Below are 18,422 nucleotides of genomic sequence, written 5' to 3' on the forward strand. Positions count from 1 at the left end.
CATCTTCTAATTGCAAGTTTGTACTCTTTGACCAACATCTCCCCAATTCCCAATCCTTCATTGCAGATCCCTAAGGACAAGAGAAGGAAACATGGGTTGGAAGTACTATTAGGATCTACAAAATGAAAAAATTTGTAAAGAGAGATAATAATTAAAAGCTCAGAGATACTTAAAAACCCCATTAACATGTAGAACCCTTAACTTCAATTGCTTATCAGATGCTAACAAAACAAACTGACTTCTCATTTCACCCTCTCTCTGAAAACTATTTTGAAGCTTACCTCAGATCCTACTGGATCCCTTTTTCTGTTTCTAACTTCCATTTTCTTGGTTCTAACTACCCATACCTACAGCTCTTCTTTAGCTGGATTTCTACCCTTGGCTCCTAGGGCCCATTTGCCAGCTCAGGTAAATCACAAGAAGTGCCTAGAAGTTTGTGTTCCCAAGCCCTTAGTCAACAACTGATCGCAACAAAGGACTTATGGAGTATGAAAGCCTTGCTCCCTCACCTCAGATGAGATGACCCCTGAGGCATGATTTACAATCCAGAAATTTCCTGTATGAGGCTGAGGTTTCCACCTGAAATCTCAGCCTCGCTCGGCTTCTTCCTTTTTCCTGAATTGCTTCCCCACTTCCTTACTAGATTCTTCTTAACAAATCACTTGCATGCAATTCACCATTTTAGGGCCTTCTTCTGGATAACCCAACTAAGATACACTGTTGCTGGATATATCTACCTGGAGATCTGGATGAAAACTCTCATCCATTGTGGCCAAAGCCAGTGCATCACCATGCCCCACCTATTGCTTCCTCCTACCATTTCTGTTAGGAATGCAACATTCTCACTGTTACCCAGGCACGAAGCTTTAGAGTCATTTTTAGTTATTTTTTATTTAATGACTTAACTAACATTTCCATTATATTTTACAGTTTACAAAACATTTTCATGTATTTAATATCATTTGATTATCAAAATAAACTTTAGAAATCTACAGGCCAGATTTGATCATCTCAGTCTTAGAGTGAGGCAACAGAGAATAAGGGAAATTAAACAGCCAGTAAATTGAGTAATTGGAGCTGGGACCTCCCTCTTTGACTTTGATTGACTACTTTTCTACAAAGCCAGATGTTCTTCCTTCAGGATATCTCTCAGATGCCTCCCTTTCTTTCTGTTTCTTCCACACAACCTTGGTTTAGACCCTTGATATCCTTTCTCAGGTTATAGCAATCATCTCCTAAATTGTTACTCTTCCTCTATTTCTCAGTGCTTCATGCCTGCATGCCCCTGCCAGATTAAGATCCTACATCACATCTCATTCTCACTTCTCTGTGATCTGGATCCTGCAGACATTTCTAGTTTTAACTCTTACTCTTCCCCTCTGTCTAATGCTAGGGTTTATTTATTACTGAATCGTAGCATAGCTATACTTAATAGTACAGAAATGAGTACCTTGGAGTGGGGTGCCACTGTAACAAACACCTAAAATGCGTGCCAATGACATAATCCAGCAATGAGAGGCAATAAAACTGATGTAAGAGGGTGGAAAGATGGCTGTGCACGTTATGTGTTAGAAAAATTCTTTGTAGAACTGTTGCCTGCTATGTAACTTGAGAGGCAGATCACATGTCCAATGAACTTATTGCCCTAGAGGAAGAGGTTGGAAAACTTAAAGTTAGCATTGGAAAGGTGATTTAGTTTTTTATCAATGGAATGTCTGTGGAAGTAATGAAGCCACCTCTAAGTTTGTAGCCAAAACCCATCCGATGTAATCCTCTAGCTCTCTTTCTCTCTGCAGAGACTTTAGAAGCCTTGTGTAGAGATGTCAGAATCTCGATATGGAAGGATCCCAGACCCCAGCAAGTGTCAGAGGACAATCTCCGAGGAAAACTGTCAGGATCTGCATTGGACTCTGAAATAAAAGGGAAATAATCTATTACTGTGTTAAACTCGAGACACTGGAGTTTGTTTTGATACCAAAGCACGCCCTAGGACACCCTGTTTGAGAGCCCACAATGCCTACATCTTCCATTCTGGCACATAGCAGAGTGCTATGCATACAGCTAAATGTTCAGTGCTTATTAAATTAAACAGAAACAAAAACTCATGATGAACTTATTTTAATGAATAAAAAGTATACAACCATTCATGGATACTAGTGCACAATAACTACATAAATAATCATCAAGGAAGAAAATGGTGATTATGTTTAATATCTCAAAATAATTATTCTTAACAGCCCTGAGTTGAATTATTCAATTATAACAAAGTGAATACAAAACAATAACTAGCTGAGACAGTTTCAGAAAATATTCATCACAGTCCCCCCAAATTGTTTTTTTACGTAAATCATTATGTAAATAGATGAAATATATCAGCTACACTGTTTATAACAAATTTATTGTTTTCTTAGTTAATGCAATAAAAATATCCTGGTAGTTATTTATTCCCTTAAGGAGGTAGAAAATATTAGTAAATAATTTTAGCAAACAGCTCAGAGCCAGGGAAGTCAAGCTTACTGGGGTTTGTGACACCCACAGCTCTCAAGACTGTCTTCATAAAATTGCTTCTTGACTCTGGTTTGCAGTGTCGGGTTCCAGTGGCCTCATCCTACTGCATCAGTCAAGGTGAGTTCCCTAAACATGACAAAATCTGACACAGTGACGTGTTACAAGCCAGCAGACACCACACTTCACAAACTATTAAAGTGACTTTCAGAGACACAGCCTTCCCCACTCCACTGGCCTCCACAGCTGACAGTCTGTCTCAGCAGAATCTATCAGCCTCATTCTCAAAGTCCCACCGCTGAGAATTCAAGGATCACTTGTAGTAAACCCAACCTAACTCATTCGAGGTCACTATCATTTAACCTCCTTCCACTTAAACCCTCAGAGTGCCCTCTTCTCCTTCTACCCACATCTCAATGTCTAGTTCATTAACACCTGTGTAATGAGATCATGGCTTTTTGTCAGTACGGTCCCTTCTGGCTTCCCTTCAAGCTTCTCTGCTTGGCTTCTCACACACTAGATTCCACCCTCACTCTGCTTCCACTTATCCCAGCCCTCCCACAATGTGCCTTGGCTCCGATCATTACTGCAGCTCCCCCTGCAGTGAGCTGTCCAGTACCAGCTGGGGCTCCAGGACACTGGCTCTGCCCCTGTTCCGACCTCTATTTCATCCCCTAGCATTATGACTCTTCACAGGAACACACCTGCTCCTCATACTTGCTTTTTGATGAAGTTAAAGCAAATCCCAGAATGTGGACCAGTGAAGCTAGTCAAGAGCATGAGAACTGATGGGTCGACTCTTGGGCTGTCCTTGGTGCTCCAAAGCAGAGTCACTGTGGCACACGGGGTCTGTGCTGCTCTCCTAAGACACTCTTCTATGCTCAAAAGCCTCAAAGTCTTTCCTATGTTTTCCCCACTTGGTCCCCAACCCCAACCCCTGTCCCATAAAGGATTTGGTGGATCTTCTGTAAATGGCATGAGACAAGTATAGAAACTATCCCAAAGATCGACTATCTGTAATATTAACATACACGTGGATTATCACGGCAGAGAGAAAACAAGTGGTGTTATACCAATTGCAATGTGCACCATTATTTATTTCAAGAACTAGAGGGGATAGAGAGGTGACTGTTTTCCAGAATTTCTGAAAAAATATCTCCATACATAGTAAGGCATCTTGAGTCTGGGCAATTAGCCTGGAGAATTAGCCTCAATGGGCATAATACATTTCTAAAGCCCCAAGATGCCTTCACATTTGTTTAATTATGCTTCCCATCTATAAAAAGTTTCCAAGCACATATCTCCTTTTTTTATATTTATAAGTCATATGTATATACTATTGTATGAATACATTACGAACATTAGAAAACATCTACAACAAATGGAAATTTTAAAAGATGAGAGAGAAAGAAAGAAGGAAAAGGGTAAACAAGTTCTCATATTTCCCCACTTCCAGTAGACTTTCTTGTATCCTACCTGAGGAAGAGAAATTCCACTTTGGTCATGACCATTCTAACAAAAGTAAGCTGTAGATGTGACATTAAAAGAGTCAGTAATGTGACGAGCATCATCCAGCAAGGACTAGACACAGGTACATAGGACTTTAAAATCCTATTTCTAAATTCCTGCTCTAGAGCTCAGAGTAAAAATTTCCTCTGCAGCTGGAACATGCATTATTTGTCTGCCATGAGTAACTCTCTTACCATCTCATCATAAAGAAACCTATGGAATATTCAACATTTCCCAGTCATCTTTGTCCCCTGGTTCTTTTGCCCCAATTTTCCTAACTTGGATTGTTTTCTTGAGGAATCATGTCTCCCATTCTTTGAAAGACCTCTTTCTTGTGGATCCATCGACCAGATCCTTCTATGGGAAGATATGGAGGTGCTGCTGAGGAAAGAAGATTCAGGTGCCTTGGCATTTTTGCTTCCATATAACAGGCACCCTCTGAAACCAGCTAAAGGGCATCGTGAGCTGTCCTTGACTCTCCAGAGCACAAATAGCATTTATCTCTGGGCAGCGGGCAGCGCCAACGCGGGTTTTTGTCAACCTGTCAATTATTTTTTCTTAAACAGAAAGCAGAGTTCAGTAAATAAAGATAAATGATTGTGCTCCTTCTCTGCAGACCCTGGAGCTAAACTGAACAGGCCTCTTATGGTTTGGCCCTGCTTCATTGACTGTTCAGACAGCCCAGTAATACGACAGATGTACCCAGCCGTTCCCTCTTCCCCGCTGTCCATTAGATTATGTTCATTTTGTCTGAGATGCCATTAGAAGTCTCAAGGTCAAAGAAGTCACAGGGAAGAAAAGAGAATGACTAATTTTTTCCTGCAGCCCTTCATTGCCCAAAGAGCCTCCAGACAGGTGGGTTCCTGCTTTGTGAGGAGCACAAAGAGGGGGGCTTCATGTAATTTACTTGAAATAAAATGCAGGTGTGCAATTAACCCAGACACACTTCTGGCAACCAGCACAGCCTGGCACTGGAAGTTTTATTTGAATCAGGGGAAAATATTATTTGGGATATTTTCCTAAATGACGAATGAATGACTTGCTTGCAACAATACAGTGAGGAAGAGTTTGAGGAGCAAAGGGGCTTATATTTCTTTCCTTTCTTCTTCTTAAGAAAAAAAGATAATAGCATTTTGATCCAAACAATGTTTCCCTTGAGATTTCTTGAGGATATCATGCAAATAGGGAATTTGTCCCTGCTTAGCAGCTGTGATTATGCACGTAATGGTCCTTGAATTTATATAGTGCATTATTCCTGAGCTCAAAGCACTTAATGCACATGTCCACATCATTAATGTTTAGAATCATAGAATGCGAAAACTGGAAGAGACTATGAAGATCACTTGCATCACCTCCTCCGTAGACAGAAAAGCATGCAGTGATATTATATGGGATCTGTTACTTGGTAATGCATGTGAGGCAGATTCTCTCTCTCAATGATGAAAGGGGCCACATTTTCTTCATCTCTAAAAGCCCCACAGCATCTAGCATAAGCCTAGAGAAACAGATGAGCCATACTATAGACTGGTAGTTAGAATTATAGAGTCAAATAGTAGGAAAGTAAAAGACTACTTAATCTTTCCAGAAATCTAAGAGATCTGTCCAAATGTCCAGAAAGGGAGTGCACAAAGGATAATTCTATAAGAAAGATCCAGGTTTCATCACTATTTCAACCAGATCCACTCACTTAATTTTTAAATATTTTGCAAGATTATATGATATGAGATTGTTATTTGAAGAAAAGTTCTCTCCATTGCTTAAAAAAAACTTAGAGAAATCCTCATACAACATCCCAGAGAGATTATCATCCAATTTTCCCTTGAGCAAGTACTGGAAAAACAACAGAATTTAACTCCTGTTCCATTAACACCTCGTTGAGTTGGGGCTGCATGAAGCAAGGTATGATCAAAAGTACAGAGTGATCATATGCATGCTTCTGATGTTTTTGTTCCTACCCAATTGCATTCAACAAGCATTTATTGAGCATCTTGTTGTGGTTATCATTGCACTGGGATGAAGGCTGTGTGGAGTACCAGAAAAAAAACCTCTATATGAGCTTTGAATGTATTTGAGCAGAGAAAATTCATAACATGCATAAATAACACATTTAAGAATATAAGTGCCAATGTGCACAGTTCAAAAGATAAGAGAACAAATAAAAGATAAATTAGGTGAAAAGAGGGAAAACTTGAAGATTGTTGTACCTGGAAGGGATCTTAGGTATCATTTCTGTATCACATGGGCAGAGGCCCAGAGAAATGTGATATGCTCAAGATTGCCCAGCTCAGAAGAAACGTAACTGGTACTGTTCCACATGTCTCCTCACCTCCAGGTTAGTGTTCTTTTGTACATTATGCTGTCTTCTTTAGACTATGAAGAGCTAGACTCTGAGAAGAAAGCAGGGTTTAAACTTGTAAAGTAGAGAGGAGAGCTCCTTCAGAGCAGGAGGAAGAACCAAAAGGCAGGGCTCAGTGGGCCACGGCCAACTCGGCTGGTAAAGGAAGTCAGATGACCAGAGAAAACAACTCCCGTTAGCAAACAATCATCAAGTAAGATCCCGGTGTAAGGCACTGAGCAAGATGCTGTGGGGGTAGCACAAAAAATGACAATGCAGTTTCTGTCCTCAAGGAATCCTCTAGAGTAGGGGAATGAGAAATACTCACAGACATCTATAATTCAAAGTAAGGTAAGCACCATGATAGACGGGGAATCACAGTGCTTGGCAGACTTATCTACATACTAATGACTGTGGAATCTCATCCAGATTTAGCTCCTGCATTCCAGACTCATACATCCAGCTGCTATTGGCATCTCCACCCGGATGTCTTATGTTCTCAATTTCAAAAGTCCAAAACTGAATTCATTACTGCCCCCCACCCTTCCTGCATCTTCCATCTCGATCTTCTTCCTGAGTTCCTCATCTCAGCAACATATCTCAGGTGCTCATCTTAGTAAGGGGCAGCATCATACCCCACACCATCTATACAGTTACTCAAGCCAGAAACTTGGGAGTCATCCTTGAGTCTTCCCTCTCCTTCTCTCCTTACAATTCCAATCAACTCCTGGTGGTTTAGTCTCTTAAATAGCTCTAAAAGCTTGTATATTTTTCTCAAGACTCACTGCCAAGTCCTAGTCCTAGTCCAAGATGTCATTATCTCCTGGACTGTGACACAAGTATCCTAACTGGTCTTCCTGCTTCCTGACTTCTCCTTTCCAATCCAAGATATACATTAGAACTTGAATGATCATTCTTTAATTCACATCTAATTGTATCTTTCCTCTTACCATGGCTCTTAGGATTAAATACAAAACTGCTTCATATGTTACAAATTTTTTCCCCATTTTCCCCTACTTACCTTTCCAAACTCATTTCTCTCTAATTTTCTTCTCCCTTATACTCTCCCATCTTAATGTTCCATTAATACTGGTTTCCATTGGATTCCTTGGTATTGCCACATTTTATTCCTATTGTCCATAATATTTCCTTATTTGAATCCCTAGTGTACCCTTCCCACACAAAGACAATACAGACACACACACACTTCACAAAGTTAGCTCCAATTCATCTTCAGTTTTCAGCTTAAATCACACTTCCTCCAGAGTTTCCCTGACCCTAGAATAAGTACAGACCTTGTTTCCATAGCATCTTACTTGCTCTATCATATGCACCACAATTCATAGTAATTTTTTTAAATGTCTATCTTCCTCATAGGACTAAAAGGTCTGAATTGTACGCTGCTTTATCCCTGATGCTTAGAACAACAGATGCACATAATGCGGAATAAATACTGAATGAATGAATGATTACTTTGTATATCCAGAGCATTTAATCTCTGGTAATCACGTCTGCAAAGGTTTAAAGGAAGACACTCTTTAAGTGAAAATTAAGTATGCTGGGAGCAATTTAAAAGATTCTTATCCCAGCAGGCTGGTGCCATGCCTGGATCAGACCATGGCTGAGATCGTCATTTCACTGAGCATTAAATTCATTCACAAATGTTAATGGGTCTGAAAAAAAATAATTGCAATAATAACAAATCAGGGGTCTGTTACACTAACTAACTTTTCTCTATTAACACAGAATTTACTTTGAAGAGCAGAAAGAGCCAAGTGAGCAGATCTCATAATTGCAGACCTTTATTTTCACTTTGCTCTAACTTTCCCAGTGAAACAGAACATAAAGAAAGCCTTTTGCAAATGGATAATTACACACCACATCTCAGGATTATGAGACACTCTATAACCTTTTCTCCTCCTTTTCTAGTGTGACTGAGCACCATCATAGAGCTATTCTTGCCCTTATGGGAAAAAAAGCACTTCAAGTCACTCTTCATATCTAATAGCATGATTTCATGTTTATTAACATAGACCCATAAAATTATAATTTTTCATCACCTGAAGGGACCATACAGATCAGCTAACCCGAACTACTATTTTCAAAAGCTGAAACCAAGGTCAAGAGAAGTTGAATGACTCCTTCTAATATGAAAATTCTGGAAAAAGAGAAACTTACATCAAATGAACAGTAATGGCTGCCTTAATGGAGAGGTGAAGTGGAGGGTCATCTTTAGGTGTGGGAAGAGAAGATAGAGCGGAAACAGGAATCAAATCAAAGGCAAATTAAAATTTGATTCAGAGACCTGCTTGCTTATTTCAGACGGTTTAAGACAAACCACTTATTTGACATTTATCATCCCCTGCACACACAGAAAGGTAAGATGCTATAAGGTTAGGAGCATAGACTATGGAATCACACAGACTTACCTTCAAACCAAAACGAACCCCCATCCCACCATTATAGCATTTCTCTTGATGAATGTTCTGGTTATTCATCACACAAAATTTCACCTATACGTCATGTCTGGCTAACTTTGGCAACTCTCTCCATTATCATAATCGAAGTGTCCGGAGTTAATCATGCATGGGGACAATGCATGGAGAGTTCTGTAATGATGATCTTTCAGATGGGTTCTCCCCTCTGCATCTAAGTGTTAGGAAAATTTTTAGCAACTTCAAATCTTTAGATTTAAAACCCTGTCTCTCAGGCCTTCAATTTGTATCTAGGTGATGCCTATGTGAAAGCCTAATGTGGGTAAACTTGCAGTTCAATCGGTTATTTGGAGTAACACAGACCAAACAACAGGTTGACTGCTTCTTACCTTTTCAACGTGTTGTATTTGACCTTGTCCATTTAAAAAGTTTTCCACAGTCAAGTAAATTAGTTCACGTGTCTTACTAAACACAAAAAACCAAATGCCTTATAAAGAATCAAGGTATCAGAAGATCCGTCAGTAGAATTCAGAGAATGAAACACCCATAATAAGATCTCTTCTTTACCTATCTGTTTAAGAAAGTAACATTTATATCCTTACAAATAAGAATTCAACCTTGGAAACCTTGGGTAAACCCAGTGAAACAACTCTTGTAAAAGTCAACAATGACCTTTATGTTGCTAAATTCAATGATCAAAGTTTAGAGTTTTCATCTGGCCCCTCCCAGCAGCAACATTTGACACAACTAATTACTCCTTCCTTGAAGTCTTTCCTTCTTTTGGCCTTTGTGTCATTGTTCTCTTATTTCATCCAGCGTACTGGTTGTTCCTTCTCAGATTCCTTTTCTACTTTCTCCTCATTTTACCAAGCTTTAAACATTGAGCTGTTCTAGGGCTTGCACTTTAGCTATCTTCTTTATATACACACATGCCCTAAGTCATTGCATCCAAGCTTATGGCTTTAAATATTATCTAAATGCCATTGGCTCTCATCCCAGACCTCTCCACTAGACTCCATAATCTTATAACTAACTGCCTTCTCAACATCTCCAGTTGGATGTCTGATAGGCATTAGACGTTAACCTGTATAAAGTAATACTCTTGATTTTACTCCACATCTGCTCCTCCTGGTGCCTTCTCCGTCTCTGTAAATGGTAGTTCTATTTTCCCATGTGCTCAGGTCTAGAAGCTTGATTTCTCCATTTAACTCATAACTTACCTCCAATCTCAAAACAAATCCCACTGGCTCCACTTTCAAAATAGAAAGAAAGTGTAACCATTTTTCTACACTTTAGTACAAGCTACCATCACTCCTCAGCAAGAACATTGCAATAGCTTTTTAATTGGTCTCCTTGCTTTTACCTATAGAAACTCAAATAGTTATTTAAAATCTTAAGTCTGATCACAACTTTCCTCTACTCAAATTCTTCTACTTCTCATTTCACCAGAGTAGAGGCAAGACTTTCTGTGGACTACTGGGTTCTATGTAATTGAGCTCCCACTACCTCACTGGACACACCTGTGACCACTTCCTGTTCTTCACTGCACTCTAGCCATACTGTATTTTCTGCTACTTTTCAAATATGCTAAGTCACTCTGTCTCAAAACTTTTTCCCTTGCTATTTTCCCGGCCAAGAAGACTCTTCTCCTAGATATATAAATGGTTTGCCCCCTCTTTCCTTCTTTTCTCCACTAATCTCCCAAAAACTTTATCTCCCTACTCTGGCTCTTCCTAAGCTCATTTTCCTGGTACATTTATCTTCACTGCACTTGTCATCATCTGATTTACTTATTTATTATCTGTCTTTCTCCACCAACTTCCACCAGAAGGTAAGTTCTATAGAAGTATACATTTTATTTTGTTCACTGCTAATTCTCAATACCTAAAATAGTGCCTGGCACATAGTAGGACTGTAATAAAAATTGTCATACTTGAATGAATGAATAAGTGAATGGTAATTGTATTAAATAAATGTTCATTTGAGCCTAAAAATATCATGTTTTCTTTACAGTAAATGCTGCAAAGAGTCACAGGAATTGGGGCTCAAGTTATTAGTTAAGATACTAGTGGCATAATTTGAGGAATACTGGGCAAGTTCTCTAGCCCGAGAACCCTTAAATTGAATAGGATTGGGGCTTAAATTTCATCTCTAAATATTAAAAGCATAGGAAAAAACTATCTCACTCATGAAATCATGGAAGCAAAAACTGACATGTTGCCCCGCATCCCATTTTGACCATAGTAAGGAAAAAAAAATGTCTTCTAGGTATGGTCACCAAAATAAAAGAACTCTTCAACAGTTTCCATAAACATGACTCTTTAACCAAGGAAAAAAAATAAAAAAAACAGTCTTTGCTTTTCCTACACTGATGTATAAAGACAAGTCACAATCTTTGTGAATACGATAATCATGTGAGGCAATTGCCAATTCTTCACCATCATTCCAAGGTAAATGTGGTGATTTGGGTTAATTTTGCATGTTGTTTTTATCTTTTAAATACTTGTGTTTTTTGATTTAGTGAGCCAGTTCTGAAGTTTGACTCTCTTTGCAAGTAAATATCTCCTTTTCTTTTCTCCGAGGCATCCTATGACCAAGCATAGGTGATGGATGGAATCACCATTAATTGCTCCTCTGAACCACTCAGCACTCTAGTCAGTACTATGCAATACTAGTACTAATATTAATACCTACTGATATACTCTCCAATAGTATTTACTGTAATTTCATGTATTTCCATCACAGTGATTAGCATATTACCATTCACATGCTTACTACACAATACATATTTGTTAACTTATATGCACTATGGTATTCTTTTAAAAGACCTGGATTTGGAAGTTAAAGGAACTCTGCTCATATTCAAGGTGTGCTGTTTATTAGCTCAAAAATCTCAATCAGGCAGCTTAATATCTCTACATTGAGAATTTCTCTTTATCACTCAGATGATGATGTCTGCCTCCATTCACAGGGCTGTGGTGAGGAATAGAAGAGGTCATTCAGGAGAAGCTCTTAGCACTGTACCTTGCACCTTGTAGATATCTCTGCTATTGGTTGAATTTGAATCTGAGTTAATCTTCCCAGGATTGCAGTCTCTAGAGCCTGAGTTCTCAACCCTGACCATATGATAGAATCTCTGAATAAATTTTATCCTCTGTCCCCAACCCCAGATTAATTAGACTGTTAGAAAAAAAAAAATCTAGTCATAGGTAATTTTTCAAAGCTGTCCAGGTGATTCTAACATACAACCAACGGCGAAAATCACACTGCAGAAATCAGTCTGCCTAAATTCAGATCCCAACTCCACCACTTACTTGCTATGTGACTTTGGTCAAGTAAATTAATCCCTCTAGGCTTTAGTCTCCCAATCTGTAAAATGGAGTTAATAATGGCACCTTCTTCACATGGTTGTTATGAGGATTCAAAGGGATAATCCATATAAAGTGCTTAAAATACCATCTACTACATACTTAAAGCTCAACAAATGAGAGCTAATATTATTAATAAAATTCATCTCTACTTCATACTTTCAAGGACAGGGACTGTGCCTTGTCTTCATTTCTCATCACGGAAATGAGATCATGTGACTAATGCATGCTCCATTCATGATTATAGAGCAGTTAGGGCCTTCTTTTGTCTGTGTTACAACACATAACCCTACAGAGTAGAATCTCAGTGTAAACCATTATCCACTCCCAGCTTGGAGAAGATCAACTGGGAACCACTTGGGGTAAAATATTCACCTGGGAAATAAATGAGAACAGGAATACTACACAGAGAAATAAGATATCATGCAACCTCACAATGTTGACCGTGGCTGGGCTTAGTGGGGAACAAATGGGAAGGGAAGGGAAGGATGTGTTTTAACATATTTAAATTATGGAAAAGAGCAATTTTGAAGAATCCCAGTCTTCAAGTCAAGGGCAATATCGACAATGGGGTGGGGAATCCCTGGAAACTTACCTATACCTCTTTGACATAAAGATTGAGCATTCTATTACAGAAGTAGAACATTAACATGATGACATTAAAAACCCAGTGGTGATCTACGTTTCAATCTTCAGAGAAAAACTTATCAAGAAGGACACACTGTATAATAGCTAAATGATGCTTTCTTCATTATACTGACACTTTACAAATTCAGAAAGAAATACCAACTTCACACCATTTGTTTTCCTCAGACAGTTCCAAGAAGAAAAATGCCAAATAATTATATTCTTGTTACTCCCTAGAATTTTCACTTGATATTCAATATGAAGACTAATTTGTGGAGGTGGAGAATAATTTCTCTTCACCTATCTGATACAGTTTACTTTTATTATCCAAGCTCTTTACTGAAAATTCAATAGACCGCTTATAGCCTACCATTTAATCTATGAACTTTGCATTCTGTTAATTCCCACACTAACTACATAATACAGGGAGAGAGTTTTTCAGAAAAGGAGTTTGTAGTAACAGTAACTAAGTTGACATACGGTGAATTGTTCTATTTTCTGTCATTTTTTATTGAAAAAACATGATGCTTGCTCCATTATAGTAATGATGATGATGATTTCCAACATATTTAATAAAGTGCTTTAGATTTGACTATTTCTATTAAATTAACCAGATGGTGATAGCACATAATTTCACCCAGAAATGTACATTAATTATTAACAATAAATGTAGGGCAAAACAACAGACTTCAGTAATATAACTGCACATCTGCAAAGGAGATTGTTGGCGATTTGAAAATGCTAATTCTGTGATTAATCTTCCATTTGGCTACTGAGCAGCAGAAGTCGTGCAAACAAGAATGCTAAGATGAATGATGGAGCATGCAGACTTCAAATCGGATTCTGATCTCAGACAGCAGGAAACTTTGGTAGGCAGTAGGAACGTCTCACCAAAAATATGTACTTTTACCATAAAACCATTTGGAGAAAGATGTGTTCTATTGTCTTTATTTGAGGCTTCTGTCCCTGAGATAACACAGGAAACCCTTTCTTCCTTCTTTCCAAAGATTTCAAATCCACCGTCCATTCACAGAATTACCATTTTCACATAGCCTGAAATCTCCTGTCCACAATACAAGGAAGATTATCCTCTATTGCTACAAAACCATGGTGCCTTCACATCTAGAATACAGCATGCAATTCTGGGCACTTCACTTCAAGGGAGATATAACATCAATGGAAAAGTTCCACATAATCAAGTGGACTGATTAAGGACCTTCTGTGAGGGGACAGACTGGGAGAAAAGGACTCTTCAATCTACAAACAAAGACAGAAGGGAAATACAACCAAAGTCTTGAACACTACAAACGATGAAAAGAACAACTCCACATTGGATGAACTGAACAAATCTCAGATGTCATGAACATAGACAAACAGGAAGAGTTCATATTGTTAACCTTTTGAAATGGACATATTTTATAGCTTAAAAAAGTAGATTGGGGGCAAATTTAACAAAATACCCTTTATAGAACTTCCTGATCTTTGCAACCCAAGAAGGAATCTAAATTGAAAGTATCATTTTAGGAAGTTTTCACTTTAGTTCCCAGAGAATATGTCCATAACAAGTTATGAGCTATTTTAGGAAAATAATTAGCCAAAGATAATTAATAATTTACTTTTATAAGGCAATGTGTGAACATCTTAGATTCTGACAGTCAGTCAGAAAGGACATTTAACAAAGTCTCTGAATTTCCTACTCAGGAAAAATATTAATAATAATCACATTCAACAAAATTGAGAAAACTTTAGATAGACTAACCAATTTTAAAAAAAGAAGATTAAAAATTACTAAAATTAGAAATAAAAGAGAAGATATTACTATCAGCCTATAAAAAGGATTATATCACTATAAAAAAGATAACAAAAGTATATGATGTGCAATTTTATAACAACAAATTAGCTAACCTAGATAAAATGGACAAATTCTTGGAAAGAAACAAACTATTAAAACTGACTTACAAAGAGATAGAAAACCTGAATAGACCTATAACCAGTAAATAGATTGAATCAGTAGTCAAAAAACTTCCCACAAAGAAACGACCAAGACCAGATGATTTCTCTAGTGAATTCTACTAAACATTTAAAGAATTAATAACAATCCTTCAGAAACTCTTGCAAAAAGAGAAGAGGAGGAAAAACATACCAACTCATTCTATGAGACCAGCATTACTCTGATACTTAAACTAGAGATATCGCAAGAAAAGAAAACTACACACCAATAGCCATTATAAACATAGACGCAAAAATTCTCAACAAAATACTAACAAACCAAATCTGTCAACATATAAAAAGGTTTATACACCATGACTAAGTGGGATTTACCCCAAGAAAGTAAGATATGAAAACTACACGAAAATCAATGTAATACTGCCATATTAATACATATTAATAGAGGACAAAAACCACATGATAATCTCAATAGGTGCAGAAAAAGGATTTGATAAAATCCAATACCCTTTCATCATAAAAGCACTCAACAAAATAAGACTAGAAGGGAACTTCCTCAACCTCATAAAGAATGTCTATAAAAATCTCTCAGACAGCATCATATGTAATTGTGAAACACTGACAGCTTATTCCTTAAGGTCAGCAACAAGATAAAGATGTCTGCTTTCACCACTCTGTTCAACACTGTATTGGAGCTGCTAGCGAGAGAAATTAGACAAGAAAAAGAAATAAAAGGCATCCAGGTTGGAAAAAAAGAAGTAAAACTATCTCTATTTGCATATTATGTTAGCTTGTATAAAAAATCTTCAGGAATACACCAAAAAGCTCCCAGATTAATTAAAAAGGTTCCACAAGGCTGCAAGATACAAGATCAATATTCAAAAATCAATTGTACATTATAATACATTAGCAATGAATAATCCACAAAGAAAATTAAGAAAATACTTCCATTTAAAATGGTATCAAAAAGAATAAAATATTTAGTAATAAATGTAACAAAAGAAGTGTAAGACTTGCACACTGAAAACTGTAAAACATTGTTGAAATAAAGAAGTCTAAATAAATGGAAAGACATCCCATATTCACACATTGAAAGACTTAATATTGTCATGATGACAATACTTCCCAGATTGATGTACAGAGTCAATGTAATCCCCATCAAAATTCTAGCTGACTTCTTTGCAGAAATTAACAAGCTGATCCTAAAATTCACATGGAAATTCAGGACCCAGAATAGCCCAAACAATTTTGATAAAGAAGAGCTAAGTGGAAAGACTCACATTTAGATATTTCAAGGCTTATACTACAAAGCTAAGATAATTAAGACAGATTTTTACTGCCATAAGAGTAGACACATACATCAGTGGAAAAGAATTGAGAGTCCAGAAATAAACTCTTACATTTGTGGTCAATGATTTTCAACAAAGGTGCCAGAAAAATTCAAAGGGGAAAGAACAGTGTTTTCAACAACAGCAAAATGACCTTGGATGCCTTCACCTCACATCATATACAAAAATTAACCCAAAATGTACTGCAAACCTAAATGTAAGAGCTGAAACTATAAAACCCCTAGAAGAAACATAAGAGTAAATCTTTGTGACCTTGGGTTAGGCAATGGTTTCTTAGATATGACATCAAAAGCACAGGCAACAAAACAAAATATAGATAAATTGGACTTCAACACAGTGAAAAACTTTTGTGCTTCAAGGGACACCATCAGGAAAGTGAAAAGACAACCCAAAGAATCAGAGAAAATATTTTCTAATTATATATCTAATAATGGTCTAATATGCAGAATATATAAAGAACATGTAAAACTCTTAAAACAATACAGATACAGATAAATAACCCAATTAAAAATTTGACAGAACATTTGAAAAGACATTTTTCCAAAGAAAATATACAAATGGCAAATAAGCACATGAAAAGATGCTAAATATCATTAGTCACTAGGGAAATGGAAATCAAAAGCACAATAAAATACTTCTTCAATAGGATAGCTGTAAACAAAAAGATGTACAATAACTAACGTTAGTGAGGATGTGGACAAGTTGCAACACTCATTCATTGATGGAGGGAATGTAAAATGGTGTAGCAACTTTGGAAAATAGTTTTTCAGTTACTCAAAAAGGTAAACATAGAGTTAGCACATGAACCAGGAATTCCACTCCTAGGTATATATCCAAGAGATTTGAAAACACATGTTCACACAAAATACACACACAAATGTTCATAGTAGCATTATTCATAATAGCCAAAAAGTGGAAACAACCCAAGTGTCTACCAATTGATTAATGGATAAACAAAATGTGGTATAATCCATATAATGGAATAATATTTGGCAATAAAAATGCATTAAGTACTGATACATGCTACAATATAGATGAACCTTAAAAACATCATGCTAAATTAAAAAAAAAAAGCCAACACAAAAGTACACATAATGTATAATTCCATTTATATGAAATGCTCAGAAGAGGCAAAAATCATAGAGTCAGGGCCGGCCCTGTGGCTTGGTGGTTAAGTGCGCGCGCTGCGATGCTGGCGGCCCGGGTTCAGATCCCGGGTGCGCATCGAGGCACCACTTCTCCGTTCATCCTGAGGCCGAGTCCCACATACAGCAACTAGAAGGATGTGCAGCTACGACACACAACTATCCACTGGGGCTTTGGGGGGTAAAAATAAAATAAATAAAATCTTTAAAAAAAAAAAAATCATAGAGTCAGAAAGTAGATTTGTGGTCACCAGGTGCTGTGGGGTTGGGACAATGGAAATGACTGCTAATGAATACAGGGTTTCTTTTTAAGGTGATGAAAATGTTCTGTAATTACATAGTGTTTTGCACAGCCTGTGAATATATTAAAAACCACTGATTGTACACCTTCGATGGGTGAATTTTATGGTATGTGAATTATATCTCAACAAAAAAATAATCACATATTACTTATGCTGGTTTCTAAGTTTACTATTTCATAGGTACAACCAGAAGTGGAATTCCTTTCAGACCATTTATCACTACCATCCACTTTTCAGGCAACTGGGAAAAAAGAGGCTCATTCAAGGTAAAAACTCTCTGATATGGTCTGTCTCTTAAAGTATCTGCCACAATTGTTATAACCAAGAAGAGTGATAGTAATAACACCTAATCACAACTGTTCTTTTAATAATAGGGATGCTGAATAATAAAATCTCTCTACTGGTGATTGCAAAATAGTAAGAAAATTATGACATGGTTCAAGACATGATGACTTCAGAATACCCTGTGTTTATATTCTCTTTCCTTCTTATAACTTCTAAATATTCTAAAGGACATATTTCGTTGTTCTGTGCTGTCATGGTATGGCTCATCAAGTCCATTTGCTCACATATTAAAATGAAGTTGCTCCTGTGGCCTGCTTTCCGCGTCTGCCTTAGGGGACATTAGCCAGTCCAAAGTACTAAGTGCCTTAACAATGGTTAATTAAAAAAAAAAAAAGTTTCTCTAGTCAAGATAATCATGAATTGTCTATATTGCTAGTCTTTCGTAGTTAAAGATAGAGGGTTGCCTTAATCTCCAGTAACTCCCCATGGTGTGTTATAATCCAACTGTCTCAGGACAAGGAACACCAGGAATAGTGCAGGCGAAGGAGCAGGACAGGGACATGGGAAATTTAATTAACAGAGATTCCGGTCTATCTGAGGAGTCAGAAGTCCAAT

At 37.3% G+C, this 18,422-nt stretch overlaps 1 long non-coding RNA gene across 2 annotated transcripts in view; it reads right to left on the reverse strand.

Moving 5' to 3' along the window:
• Nucleotides 1–857: 857 nt before the first annotated feature.
• LOC147915294 (uncharacterized) overlaps nt 858–18,422 on the reverse strand; it is a 50,384-nt gene continuing 32,819 nt past the window's right edge. For both annotated transcript variants that reach the window (XR_015554315.1, XR_015554313.1), the window contains one exon: nt 858–1,910. This is a non-coding gene — a long non-coding RNA (uncharacterized LOC147915294). The remainder of the gene's footprint in view (nt 1,911–18,422) is intronic.

This window comes from Ceratotherium simum, chromosome 14 (assembly GCF_057802395.1).
Source record: "Ceratotherium simum simum isolate JZ-2026a chromosome 14, ASM5780239v1, whole genome shotgun sequence".
Classification (NCBI taxonomy): Eukaryota; Metazoa; Chordata; class Mammalia; order Perissodactyla; family Rhinocerotidae; genus Ceratotherium; species Ceratotherium simum.